Source organism: Tamandua tetradactyla, chromosome 6 (assembly GCF_023851605.1).
Source record: "Tamandua tetradactyla isolate mTamTet1 chromosome 6, mTamTet1.pri, whole genome shotgun sequence".
Classification (NCBI taxonomy): Eukaryota; Metazoa; Chordata; class Mammalia; order Pilosa; family Myrmecophagidae; genus Tamandua; species Tamandua tetradactyla.
The window spans coordinates 175,748,613-175,763,593 of record NC_135332.1 but is presented as its reverse complement, the minus strand read 5'-3'; the positions used below and the strand labels follow the sequence as shown (position 1 = coordinate 175,763,593).

At 45.2% G+C, this 14,981-nt stretch overlaps 1 long non-coding RNA gene across 6 annotated transcripts in view; it reads left to right on the top strand.

Annotated features, from left to right (window-relative positions):
* The window catches only part of LOC143686519 (uncharacterized), a 138,896-nt gene that overhangs the window by 76,983 nt on the left and 46,932 nt on the right, over positions 1-14,981 (top strand). For 3 of the 6 annotated variants that reach the window (XR_013177229.1, XR_013177227.1, XR_013177223.1), the window contains 2 exons: positions 651-918; positions 2,030-2,140. The exons of the other annotated variants lie outside the window; for them this stretch is intronic. This is a non-coding gene — a long non-coding RNA (uncharacterized LOC143686519). Of the gene's footprint in view, positions 1-650; positions 919-2,029; positions 2,141-14,981 lie in introns of those variants that run through there. 6 annotated transcript variants of the gene reach the window in all.

The window sequence follows — 14,981 nt, the reverse complement described above, 5'->3', positions numbered from 1 at the left end:
TCACTCAAGGAAGGCCAATGATATACAGGGCTTCTCTCTCAACTGGAAAGGCCCATGGTGACCATGGCGACATCTTCTAGCTTCCTCTCCAGGCCTCTTGCTTCATGAAGCTCCCTCAGGGGTGTTCTTCATCTCCAAAGGTCGTTGGCTAGTGGACTCTGTAGTTCTCAGGCCTCTGCTACTCTCGTCATTCTCAAGCTTTCTCCAAAATGCTTCCTCTTTCAAAGGATTCCAGTAAAGTAATCAAGACCCACCTGGAATGGGTGGAGTCACATCTCCCTTTATTCAAAAGTTAATATCCACAAGTGGGCAAGTCACATCTCCGTGGAGATAACCTAATCAAGTTTCCAAGCTATAGTACTGAATAGGGATTAGAAGAAACAGTTACTCTTACCAGATTGATTAGGATTTAAACATGGCTTTTCTAGGGTATGTAAATCCTTTCAAATTCGCACAGCATGTAAGCCAGGGTCACTTAATGACATTTTCCTCCCTTTGCCCCATTAATGTGGAAGGTAAGGTGTCATGTAAGAATGCAGTGCTTGGCCCTACAAATTGGCTTTCCTGCTTTGTTTTTCTTCCTCTCTGTTTATGTTATCTTTATGTTATCTAACCTACTGTATGGTTTAATTGCTTTTTTTTTTTTTAAGGTCTGTTTTCCTCCATGAAAATGTAAGCTCTGTGAGGCCGGTGGGTTTTGGGTGGGGCCGACTTACCTGTCCCTGCTGTATTGTGCGCCAAGGAGGATGGCGTCATCATCGGCGATGAACAGCTATTTGCTGAATGAAAACATGCACAATGCTTTGCCTGTGTCACTGTCCCTCATCTTCATCACGACATTTGCCAATGAACAAGCTGAGACTCAGACTGTGTCGACGACTTGCCCCGGTCATCGGTAGAGCTGGATTTTGAACTCAGGTCTGTGAGCAAAGTTTGAGCATCTGCTCTCAAGATAAGGATGGTTGCTTTTTATTTATTTATTTCCTATTAATGTACATTATAGATCACATACTATGTGTAGATAAGGATGGTTTTGAGGGGAGTAAAACCCCACTTGACTTTTCCTTGGTTCCATTCTGCGAGGCCCAGCATCCATTCTGGGTCCATCCTGGGTCTATAGGGATGCTGAGACAGGGCCCTGAGTTTAGGAGCAAGCATTGTAACTTCTCAGCTGTGACAGTCCTCTCTTGGCCCCTCTCTGCCATCAGCCACAGAACAGTTTTACAGGGCTCCTTTCTTCCATTGGGTGCATTTATGAGTGCACCCCATAAATCTCAAGAATTGAAATACACACTGAGCCAAATAACTCACCCTACCTGAGCCTGCTGCTTAATCACCAGAAAGGCGCATGTGATGAATGACTTCTGTCTTCTGGGTACAATGTTATGCCAGGGGAAGAATAAATATCAGACACCGCAATCTTCTGAGACATTATAAATGAAACCTATTCCTTCCCGTCTCTGCCTTAAGGAAGTTTTAATGGAGTCTTTGGGGGAGAGGTATGCCCAAGTTCATCACCAGCCCACATGTTTTGAGCGCCTGCTGTATACCAGCACTGTGATAGGCTCTGGGGATTCAGGAAAGAATATGACCCAGTCTTCACCTATGAGTGCGCCTCCACTGACATAACCTCTTGTCCCTCTGTAGCTGCAGGAGCTGCGTGCACAGTCCTCAGCAGGGAAGGGCCTTGGCCCTAATAGCCTCAGGGTGCTTACCTGCAAATGGGTTCAGAAAATCCCACCAAACAGCCTCTGGGGAAGTGCCCAGTGCTGTGCTTGGCCAGGGAGGTGGCAATGCATTTGTGTGCCAGTACAGGCAGGCGTGGTGGGTACGGAGGAAGTGGGATGAGAGCTCAGCCCTCAAGGGAGCATCAGCCATGTCCACGGCCCCTTACCACTTGACCTGCATCTGCTGAGGCAGGCGGGTGGGCCCCAAACCAATCTGGAAGAAGGGCAAATAAATTGAATTGCCTCTAGGTCAGGAAATTTTGTGACCTCTCATGGTTAAATTCTGCCTTGATTTCTTTCAGCTAAAAGTCACTTCTGACTATGTGGGCTGTGGAATGTGCTGTAAATCGTTCTTTTAAGATCACTGCCTTGTGTGTGTCTGTATTACATAGGGTTAGAAGAATAAAAGCGTGATTAAAAACATGACACAGGAGTCAGTATTTAAATTCCGGCTCAGGCCTTCATTAGGTGTGTGACCCTGGGCTATTTCGTCCCCATTTGGACATTGATTTCATGGTCTATAAACAAACAAACTAACTAACTAGCAGTCTTATAGTACCCACCGGGAACTGTCATAAGTAACAAATTGATGTTATCAATAGAAAGTTCTTAGCACACGTAACAAGCAGATATCATGACTGCAATTCTTAAGAAGAAAAGAATGGAACAAGAGACAGAAAGGACAAGAGAAAGAAAAAAGAAGGAAGGCTTGAGAACGAAGCTGGAAAGGAAGGGTGAATTTGGCCCACGTGGCTCTGAGAACTATCAGCCTGTAGTTGAAGAGTTGCTCTAGAGAACGGGGGAGAATTTCTTAGTTTCTTCAGGGTTTGCTCAGGACCAACTCATGCACGTGGCAGGGAAAGGGTCTTGTTTAGCATTAAGAACATCCATTCGAAAAGGGGGTGAACAGCCAGAGCCGGATAAATATATGATAGGAACGTCGAAGAAGGGATTTATGTCTAGTTACATAATTCTAATGCTCTTACAGTCTTTTGTTCATAATAAATCTTGAAAAACATACACTGAGTAAATCCTTTGGTTCTATGAATTAATGCCACCAACCAGTTCCTAACGCTGCAGCCGGGTGCCACGTTCTGGGCTAAATGCTTTACCTGTGATACATACTGACTCTCCAACACCACCCTCTGAGGCAGGTGCTCTCATCAAGTCTTTTAAGGGATAAGACTCTTGGCACCGGGAGAGCGATTAAACAGTTTGCCCAAGGACCAAGTGGAGAAATTGGGTTTTAAATTATGAAGGAATGCTTTCAAACCCCACGACCTCTATTGTAGTGCCCTGTGATTTATTTGTTGACGTTACATATGGGTTTCTCCTTCGAGACTGTGCATTCTTCGGATGCGTGAAAGCTAACCTATTCATCATGCTGCCGTCTGTGCCTAACTGCCACAGGCGGAAAAGGTGCTCAGTCAGTATATTTCTAAAGAATGAATACGTGTGTTAGGATCCAAGAAGAGGAAAAACAATATGAAAAGAGGGAGAGAAGGAGAAGGGAAACTTTTTTTTTCATTCCTAATGTATGTCAGGCTTAGCATTTTATTTGCATAGTCCCGCCTCCTTTCAGGTGACCTCCCTCTCCTGCAAGGGCTGAAGATTTAAAAGCTTCATTCTCATACATGCCTGCAGCTAACCAAGGTTCATCTTGAGTGAGATTTGGAAGATTTGGAAGGTGGAGCAGGGCTGGCTAGACTCTCTATCAGGAAACCCCTGCTTCCCTCTCCAGCCTTAGCTTTCTCTGCTCTTTTCCCTCCTACCTTTCCCTCATCCTCCTCCTATGCACCGAGATCTCTCTTTGATCCTTTGCTGAGACTTTTGCCCCTCTTATTATTTTATCCCTGGCTGACTCCCACAACTTCTTCATAACTCAGCTTACTTTCCCCCTCTTCCAGGTAGTCTTCCATGATTTCCACAGTCTGGGTTAGGTGCCTTGCTGGGAGAGGCAGATATTTCCCATGTCTCACCCCCAAGATTCCCATCCCATGGTTATTCAATCAAACGCTAATCTAAGTACTGCAGTGAAGGGATAGTGCAGATGTAATGAAAATACCAAATCAGCCGAAATTTAAAATCTAAGTGGATCTAATCTAATTCTATGTATCCTTAAAAGCTGAGAACATTCTTCAGGTAGTGGCAGAAGAAAGCAAAAAGGGGATGTCAGAGAGCTACAAAGCCTGAGAGGGACTCGAAGGACTGTTTTTGGTTTGAAGATGGAAAGGGCCACGTATGAAGGATTGACAGTGGCTTCTCGGAGCAGAGAGCCTATGATAACTAGCAAAGAAGGGGGAACCTCAGACTTACAAGTGCATGGAACTGAATTCTGTCAACAGCTTCAATGAGCTGGGAGGCAGATTCTTCCCTGAGCCTCCAGATAGAGTTTTGTTTGGCTGACATCTTGATTTTGACCTTGTGAGACCCTAATCAAACCACCTGGCTGAGTCACCCGGACTTCTGACCTGCAGAATGTGAGATTATAATTTGAAAAATTTTTATTGATTTATCTTTGTTAGAGAAGTTGTAGATTTATAGAAAAACCATGCCGAAAATACAGAGCTCCTGTGGACCATCCCATCCTATTATTAACACCTTGCATTAGCATGGCACATTTGTTACAATTGATGAAAGGACACTTTTATAATTGTACTGTTAGCTGTAGTCGGTGGTTTACATTAGAGTTCACCATTTGTGTTGTATAGTCCTGTTTTAGTTTGCTAGGCTGCCAAAATGCAACATACCAGAAACGGCCTGGTTTTAACAACGTGAATTTACGAACTTACAATTTCAGACCATGAAAATGTCCAAATTAAGTCATCATTAAGACAATACCTTCTTCCTGAAGACAGGCTGCTGGCAATCCTGGACTTCTCTGGCACATGGGAAGGCACATGGCTGTGTCTGCTGGTCTCTCTCTTCTCTTCTGAGTTTCCTCGCGTCTGGCTTTTGGCTTCTGTAGCTTCTTACTCTTTGTCTGAATTTCATCCTCTTATAAAGGTCTCCACTAAGAGGATTAAGATCCACCCTGAATGAGGTGGGTCATACCTTAAGATCCTAGTCACCAAAAGCTCCTACTTATAATAAACAGGTTTATACCCGCTGAATGAATTGACATTAAGAACATGATTTTCTGGGATCCGTACAACTTCAGCCATCACAAGTCCAATGGCTTTTTTTGTTTTCATATTTTTTTCCAGCAACTATATTCTAGAAACATTGAATTTCCCGTTTTCACTATATTCAAACACATAAGTCAGTGCCGTTAATTACTTTCACAGTGTTGTGCTGCCATCACCACCGTCCGTTACAAAAACTTTCCATCATCCCAAATAGAAACTCAACAATTTAAGCACTAACTCCCCGTTCCCTGTCCTCACGCTTCTGGTAACTTAAATTCTAGGTTCTGACTCTGTGATTTTGAGACGGCACTAAATTAACATTTGTTAAACGAGTCAAGAAAAAGTTAGGCTGCAATGAAAACCTGTCTTACAGTGGGGGGCTGTTCTTCAGCCTGTTGGCTGCCATTCCCACTGGGTGCCTGAGAAACTGACCTGGCACCATGAGCACCTGAAGCTCTGCTCTCCTTTGGCCTCAAATGCTTCTCCTTCCTGAGAGGCCACAGGGCAATTTTCACTGGATGACCGGAAAGCTCATATTTTCCAACCCAGCTACCTTCAAGGGACTACCCTTGTCTTGCCAGCATGTACCCAATGCCATACTAAATGCATGCCAGTCATTTGTGGACCTGGCTTCCTGAACCTCTCAATGTTGTCTCATCTGTATCTTAATTCATGTATTAGTTAGGACTCATTTTTTTTTTTTTTTTGCATGGGCAGACACCAGGAATCGAACCCATGTCTCTGGCATGGCAAGCAAGAACTGTGCCACTGAGCCACCATTGCCTGCCCCAGGACTCTTTTTAGCAAGTGGACTCGGGTAAAATGGGCATTGAAAGCTGCATATACCTAGAATGTCCAGTTGGGGGTTCAGGAATAGTTGAATCCTCTCAGATGGGTTCAGCTCCCTTCCAAGCGTTGGTTTCATTCCCCAGGTGGCTTCCACAAGGCAGGAAAGATGGCCCTCTGGCAATTGCTTTCAGGATTATTGTCACTGAAGTTCATGACTACAATGTTTCTTTAGTTCTTGAAGAAAAGCTGAGCGCTTATTTATTTACTTTTTAAGTTTTTGCAGTGGTCTTAAATGAAATCCTAGGAAGGTCTCTGTTCTAGTTTGATCCACTGCATTCAGTTCTATGCCAGTGTCTGTCAGCGTGGCCCACAAACCCACACAGGGAGAGGTGACCCCAGAGGAAAAGCTCTCACCAGATGAAAATAGAAGTGAGGCTAGACAGGCACAGGCAATGGATGACCACCACAACCCATGACCCATTTCTGGACCACCCTAGCCACCTGTCATTCTCTTCTTTCCACCAGGCCATTCTCACCCCATTGCACATTCCTCTCTCTCCTGACTGGCCTCAGTCATCCTGGCCACCCTCGTATCCCCTCTTCAGCACGATGCCTCGTGGAACGCCCTTCCAGGTCCTCTAATATCCCACCTCTCTAAGAAGTCCCTTCTGGGTTGTCCTCACTTCTTGGGCAAAGCCCAGGCAAACATGGGTTTCTTTAATAATCAGGATTGCAGATGTAACCAATTAATTAAGAGGATTCAGGCAAAGTATGTAACATCTAGAGGAATAAATGTTACTAATTAACCTTGAGAAGGGAAGATGATAAACTGTGCTCTTTCTACCGCCCTAGGGATGCTAATTAGCAATCCAAGGCAGATTTTCTGATCTGTTTTTCTATCCTGGAGAAAAATAAATAGAATTCTAAAGGAGGCCCAAAAGGGTAGGTGTGTTGCTGGGAATGTGGGCGGAAAGGGTATGAGAGAAGGGATAGAGTTGGACAAAGATCTTCAGAGAGCTGAAGGAATGTTTCCTGGAAGAGGGCGCAGACCTGCCAGTTGATGTGCAGGGAAGTGAATCACAGCTTGAGCTCAGGAGGACAAGGCTAGCAGATACAATGTCGCCTGTGACGTGGTGAGCTCTTCCTTTTTGGAGGTATTTAAGCAGGGGCTGGATGTCCACCTGTCAGGGCTGTAAAAGGAAGTCTTACAGGGTGTGAGAAGTAATGAGTTTCAAATTTCCTTCTCACTAGAAAATCCTTAGATTTGACGTTCAGCTCATTCCCTTCCAGAATTGGACGGGGTGAAGGGAGGCAATCAGAGCTGATGACTTTTTCCTGAGAATTAGCTCAGAGGCTCATAGAACAATTCACCAACAGTAACATGAGACAGTTACATGTTCCATGACCTCCAAGAACAAGGCCAGTTCTTCATTTTGTGACATGAGTTTGGAAGATTTTAGAAGTTTCCTGTAATTCTTCTAGAAGTTCTAACATTAAAAATCCATTCCATTTAAGTCTTTGGCCCATTATGCAGCCAGGCACCCGCAAACACTGGGCCGTGGGAAGGTGATTCCACCTGGCTGGCTTCACCTTTGCTGTTTGCACGTTGGGGAGGATGAGTGAGTGTCCCTAAGGTCCACTTCAGAACAGAACATACACAGGGGTCCACGGTTCCATAAAGATGCTCAGAAGATGCCAGATAATTGGAACTTGAGATGGGGCACTGCCCGAGGCAGCAGGCTTGGGCGGGCAACTGAGGCTGAGGGATTCTGAGTAGACAGGGAAGGGTGCACACAGCACTGGGCTCCAGGGTGATGTTGCTGAGGCAAGGGATTCAAATGGGAGGGTACAGTAAATGCATGCTCCTCTATAAGAGGACATCCACGTTCCTTTATAGCCTCAGTGTCTGCTTAGTAACTAGTTAAATATCTGGTATTTAATGGACCTATAATGAATGTATATTGTACTGAACACCACGGAATCTGCCCATTGCTCTCACATGATATGCATTTTGTGCTTCCCTGTCATTCATTTCTGGATTCTTGGCATAAGGACATGATAAGCAAGTTCATGGATGCCAAAGCAGGAAACAGCGTACTGTTAGGCCACAGGGACTGAAGGACTGGCAAGTTAGACTCAGAGATTTCTTCTAATCTCTCCAGACTCCTCTGGTTCTGTCGTTCTGCTTCTAAGTTTTGTTCCATTCCCCTGCTCTTCTCTGTTGTGCATCTTGCTTGCTATCTCATTAGAATGCCAATGGCTGACAATGGCTGCTCTGTGCAACTTTATATGACCTGTTAATTCAAGCATTTACCACTTTCTAACTCAACTTCAGGGTCTCAGTTGAAATTCTAAAGAAAACATCAGTTGGGTCCGTCTGACCAATTGGGTTAGGCATGCATGTGTGGATTCCAGTCACTTTTGTTCATAGGGGCCAGATTCACACGGTAATATGGGTTTCTCTTTCAGTAACTTTGAGAAGCCACAAGGGAATTGAGTGTGGGAGACAAATTCATACACAGTGCTTGTGGCAGACAATTTTGCTCGTGTGATTCCTTCTGTCTGGAATATCCCTACCTTCATCTCTGACCAACGAACTCCTATTCCTTCTTCAAAACCCTTGCAAATGAAATGCAATTTTTCTTTTTAGTTTTACTCCATTTTTGCAGGCAGAATCATTCACATTTTCTGGCTGCTCACATACTCTCTCTGTACTTCGGTGAAGTATTCATTCATATATCATTCATACATTCAATAGCTGCATATTGAGCATTTCCTGGTAGGTTCTGTGTTAGTGGAGGGAAATGAAAAGATGAAGAAGGGGAGAGTTCTGACTTTAGGAATTCGTAGTCTTGGTGGTGGAAAACAAATGAATCAATGCATGGAGAGCACTGAGAGCACTGTCTTACCCACCCAAAGTCCTCATTAAGTGTTAAGATTATTTTTGTGATGATTTGTATTTGATACATTATAGCCTAGCAGTTCAGATCATGACCCTGTAACCAGACAGCCTGTCTCTGTCATTTATAAGCTATGGGACCTTAGAAAGTGACTTCACCTTTCAGTGTCTCTATTTCTGTATTTATAAAATAGGTCAGGAAGAATAAATGATATTACTTATGCCAGTAGTTTAGAAGAGGGTCTGGCACATGCTCAGCACATAAAATATATAGTTAATACTATAAAAATCATGCACTATGATGTAGTAAGCAACCTCAAAGGAGTGAGTTCAGAGAGGGAGTGGGTGGAGACCCACACTCACTGCTGAGAGCTGCTCCCAGGATGATCCAGAACATTCAATACCTGCCTGTAGGGTTGACCCAGTCTTGTCCCCCATGTCCTAGAATCAGTCACTCAGGTGTCTGGCATTGTTCAGAGTTCTGTAGAGCTGGGTGATTTAGGCCATAATTAATGTACCTGCTGTGCTTTGAGAGCCTTCTATAGGCCTGGCACTTGACATGCATCACCCTAATTCTCTCAGCAGCATTCAAGGGAGGCATGGCTCTTCCCGCCAGACCTGTCCTGGAAGGCAGCGACTGTATCTGTCTTGTTCATTAGCGTCTCTAGTTCTATTTATTATATATATATATATATATCTTGTATATTTATATACTTAATAAATATATTATCTATTCTGGCACAATAAGGATAGATATCTCTAATGAGTACATTTTGCAAATTAAGTAACTGAAGTTCAAAAAGCCATAAGAGGGAATGAAGTTCTCATGCATGCTACAATGTGGATACCTTGCAATAATTATGCTGTGCTGTAGACGCCAGACACAAAGGGACAGAGAGTGCATGATTCCACTTACAGGAAACGTCTAGGTTGAGCAAATTCATGTGGACAGAAAGTAGAGAAAAAAGTTACCAGGGGGCTGGGGAGAAGGGAGAATGAGAGTTATTGCTTAATGGGCAGAAAGTTTCTATTTGGGGTCATGAAAATGTCTTGGTAATGGATGGTGGTGATGGTAGCACACACTATGTATTTAATTAATGTCAATGAAATGTATACTCAAAATGGCTATAATGGGAAATTTTGTGTCATGTATATATTAGCACAATAAATAAGTAAACCAACCAATCAAATAAAAACATCTAAAGGGCCCTCCGCTGATGAGTGGAAGAGTTAGAAGCAAAACCTGCTCTGTCCAGCCTCCCTGTGGAACGTTCCAGTCCACTCTGTGGCTGCCAGGTGGCTGCTTCACACCTCTTCCCAAAACTGGGTGAATCAGCAATCCTCCCATTCCAGAAAGCAAGTGCCCTTGAATGGGGGATTCCTGAGCTGGGTTCTCTGTACTGGGACAGGTAAGGGAACAAAAGCTTAGACAGGCAAGTTTTGATGGGGGTTTGGAAAAGTCCCTCTGCTGTCCCGGGCGCACACCTGCGCAGCGGATCCATGGAGCGGAGAGGCCACTCCCAGCCTGTTTTCCTTTTCCCGATGAAGCCGGCTGGGGCCATCGGGATGCTGTTGGGCCTTTCCACGGACGCAGGAAGCTGCCCCAGCATCTGCTCCTTGAGTTTCCAACAGGAAGCCAGGGAGCTTCCAAGAGGACACCTGGAAAGTGCTTGGGTCGCCTCGACGGCTTGAGCGAGTGATTGATGAGCGCCTCCTTGAACTGAGGACTCTCCTTGGTGATTCATTCAGTCCTGGCCATGGCCTGTGAACGAGGTGCCCATATGCCCATTTTGCTGAAATAAGCAGCACCTCAGAGAGGCAGAGTGACCTCATCAAGGTCAAATTTCTAGTGGGTGGGGCAGCGGGGGTTAGAGCCAGGTCTGTGCATCTTCAAAGCACAAACTCTCCCGACCACGGCCATCTGCCCAGATGACTGATTAATCCCTTCTGTGTACATTATTGTATTTGGCCTTCGGGACAGCAGCGGGAGGCAGCTGCTATGGTGGGAGCTGAGCTACAGCGAGGTTAACGAAATCGTCAGAAGTCCCAGACGCGTGGACCTTTTCGTGCCTTCACTGTGTATTTACCCCCCCGCCCCCCCCATGGCGTAGTCTCTCTTTTGGGTCCCGAGTTACTGTGCGACAGTGACATGTTCTCGTCCTCCTGGAGTGTCTCTCCTATTGAAGGAGCTAAATAAACATCATCACACAATAACCAGTTACGCTGTAGTAAGTGACATAAAGGCAAAGTACATAATGTTTTGAGATGAGAATGAAGGCAGCGGCAGGGAAGGAATCCTTGAGGAAGTGGCATTTCAGCTTAAGCTAGGGAGGGAGAAAGCGGGACTCAAACCTAATTGGGCAAAGCCGCGGCACTCTTTCTCCTATCGCCCGCTGCCTCTGCCACCACGGAAAGGAAGAGTTCTTAGCCATTGTGCAGTTTTCCAGAGCTTCTCAAACCTTCTGACCTGTGCAGACCTTTCTAGAGCAGGTTAAGAACGAGTTCAGGGAAAGTTATTTGCTCTCATTGGGGAGAAAGAAATAGATATGTAGCCATTAACTGAAACGTTTTTGGACATTAAGTCAATTTCTGGGGGAAATGGAACCTGGATGAATGGGCACCTTTGCGTGTGTTTAATGCTCACCGCTCTTTCACGGTTTTCAGTGGAATTTACCAGTAAAAAGTTGTCCCTCTGTGTGGACCCTGGTATCATCAGATAAACAAAACACCTTCGGCCTTGGGGAGCAGGAAGTGCGAGAGAGGGGCCAGAAGACATGTTTCCAGTGTGGATGGTTCTTATAGACTCCCAGCATGCTAGAGCTGGGAAAGTCTTCACATTCAGTGAAGTCCAACCCTTTGATTTGATAAGTGAAGAAACTGCTGCCAAGAGAAGGGGCCCTGGCTGGTGGTAGAGCTGGGAAGGTGACCCTGTTTGCAGGTCATAACAGCAGAGTCACTCTAGGTGTTTTCAGTATTGAGGGGTTTGATAAAGGGAATTAATTGTTTTAAAAAGTATTAGAAAGGCCAGAGGAGCAAAAGACAGGAAAAACTGCTGTTGGCTCTTGGTTTTACTGCTGCCTGTTAAATAATCTGGAACTAGAGGATTCTATTACCAGCAATTACAGGTGCTCTTAGCACCAAGGTAAGAGATTTGTGGTAGAGAGTCTGGAAGATTTTGTAAAATCTCTCACCTGCTGGAATCCATGCATATGCCATTTGATGTGAAGAAGCAATAATATGGCTTCTGCTTCTTTTCACTCCTTCTCAGGCTCTCTTGGCATCTGAAGTATAGCTAACGTGTAGCTCTGATGGCAAAATTTCTAAGAAGTGTAGCTTGTAGGCTTCTACCCCCTAAGGAACAGGGGAGACCTTAGAAAGGAGTGGAAATCGTGCTGAATTGATACCAGACTTTCTGACGCAGCATACTTTCTTCATTTACCCTATTCTTCCTGTCCTCCATCTTTCCCTCTATCTTCCTCCCCACTTCCCTTTTCTTCCAGGAGATCTAATGAGAGACTGGCTGAGACCTGGCTTCGGTGGAATGGTAAATAAATGAAAACATACATTTGGTGGGGAAAGACCTTCTAAGAACATTTGTGAATAGGTGCAATTTATTTTTAAAGGAAATCTGGGCATGTTTATTAATCAACTAGGAAAAAAATCAAACATCCTGATAGGAAAAAGGGCAAGAGACAGTGATGTGCATGAACTATAGATTCTGATAGATCTGGATTCTCTGTTTCTCACCCTGAATATCTGATTTAATCTCTCTCAGTTTCCCTATCTGTGAAATGGAGTAATGACAGCGTTAATCTCATAGGGTTCTCATAAAGAGTGTGTCAAATAAAGCATATTACATATAGTTAGCACACAATGAAAATGTAGTAAGTGGCTGATAACTAATGAGGGCACATTAGTTCGGTTCAGTTGCAGAGATCAGAATTCACTTCAGTTGGTTTAAGCAGAAATGGATCAATTACAACATTTTCAATGATGTCAGAATCATTAGAGAGGCTGATGAGACAAATGTTTGGTTGAGAGGCAGACCCTTGGTGGCTCTGAGACACAACTTGGAAAACTGGGCCACTCCGGGAGCTTCTGCCTCCCTATGGGTCTGAAAGATCGGGAAGCTACCTGTCAGATACTGGTTCTATGCCTATGCCACCCCAGCGTGATCGAGAAGTCACCAGAGAAAACTCAGACTCTGAGTGTGTGCCCACAGAAAGAGAAGCAGCAGCAGACATGGTCTCCACCCCATTTCCACGGTGCAAATCTCAGACAAGTGCACTGAGGACCCCCATGTGAGGCAGTCGGGACAGTGTAAGGTGCAGCTTCCAGACTCTGAGCTCAGGAAGGTCCCCAAGAAGCCTGCTGAGTGCCAATCCACCATGTCAGTCACAGGGAAACCCAAGTGTTCTCGCCTCTCATGTCCACATGGGGAGAACTTCTGAGAGAAGCACTCCTGACCACGCTCTCCATTCATTACTTCCCCTTCCTTATGAGAGCAGATGTGCAGCCCCAAATCCCTTGGAAGGAGGGGCCCCACAGGCATGGCCAGTCCCAGCTCATTTCCTCTTTGGGTTCTGCCTGCCACCAGCAAAAGTGCTTTCTTCTCTTGTGTGGGGGGCCTGTAGTCCTCTGTGTGGGTGGCCTGCAGTCCTCTGTGTGGGTGGCCTGCAGTCCTCTGTGTGGGTGGCCTGTAGTCCTCTGTGTGGGTGGCCTGCAGTCCTCTGTGTGGGTGGCCTGCAGTCCTCTGTGTGGGTGGCCTGCAGTCCTCTGTGTGGGTGGCCTGCAGTCCTCTGTGTGGGTGGCCTGCAGTCCTCTGTGTGGGTGGCCTGCAGTCCTCTGTGTGGGTGGCCTGCAGTCCTCTGTGTGGGTGGCCTGCAGTCCTCCAGCCATGGCTGCACTGGGCAAATAAATCCCTCTCCTTCGACGGTACAGCATTAGGAAGCCCACTTGCCTACAAAGCCAGGCCATGTTCTCTAAACTGTTTTGACACTAATCATCTGGCCCCCGCTTTGACCTCAGTGGTCTGAATCCAGTGTTTCTTTGTTGAAGGATCCCAAACTTAGGCACAGGGTTAGTGGGTGTTATATAGGACCATTCAAACCCCACTATTTAATCAGAGCATGAGCAGATAGCTAACAAGAGAAATACAAATGGCAAAGAGATTAAACTCTAAACAATACGGAGAAAGATTTTCACCTAACAAATTAAAGAAGAGTTGAATGCTGGGTGTCGGTGTCACGTGGGGAAGGGTAATGTGGTCCAGTCTTGGTGGGGATATAAACTAGTTTATAAAGACAAGTTTTGTGATTTTATCGAAGCCATATCACCTAACCAAGCAAACCTATACATAAACATGCTCCTAAGGGAAAACAATTACAGTTATCCATTTCAGTGTTGTTTATTATAGTGAAAAAATGAGGTTCTGAAATAGAGCCTTTATTAAATAGTTGCAGTACCTTCATAAATGGAATGCTATTCTGTCATTACAGATGATTCAGTATATGAATATTTAATGCCATCTGGAAATACAATGGTATGATAAGTGAAAATGATTATAAAACAATGGGTATTGCATTATCTAAATTTTATAAGGAAATTATACATATACATATGAGAAAAGCAGTTACAAAATACATCAAAATGCTAATGGTCTCTTGGGCGTGATGCTAGCGAAACTTCTAATTTTTCTACAATGAACAGGAGGTCCAGGGAAATGAAATACACTGGGTTCTTTGGCTTGAGTAGCTGCCTCTTTCCACCACTTGCCACTCACTTCTGGCTTCTGATGCTCTATTTATGGCTCCTTTACAGCTAGAAACCAGGATTGTGTTGTCATTTATCACACAAACAACATTAGGGCTATGTTAACAAAATGAAAACCTTCCTGATAAACCTGATGTCGGTGGCCCTGCCCCATCTCTGTCAGATTCTGATGCGCCCCGGAATCTGCCTCCCATGTGGGGTCTCTGCCGAGGGTATGCCCTTGGTGCTACCTTATCTGGTTGAGCTCTAAGGAGTGGGCAGGGGGCTAATACGTGCTCAGTGCGTTGGTGGGCCAGGCCTGTGCTAGCAGCTGGGATGGGTGACTTCCTGTCCCTTCCGTCAGCTGGAGGCAGTAGCGTGCAGGGCTAAGATTGGAAGCTTCGGCATCACACTGTCTTGTGTTCCAGCTTCATCTCTGTCACTTTCCTGCTGTGACATGGCTTAGACACAGTTCTTGCTGACACTGAGACTCAGTTTCCTTAGCTGCAAAGCAGGGTTGTTAGGATAAAATGAGAGAAATGCATGTCTGCTTCTCAGGGTCATCAGGGCATCAAATGCGATAAACAGGTGGAGCCCTCTGCCCCGTCCCTGAATCGCACCCGGGCCTGGCACCTAAGAAATACTGTCTGGCTGTTCCTGGCCACACCTCTGAAGGTTGGCAGCCTC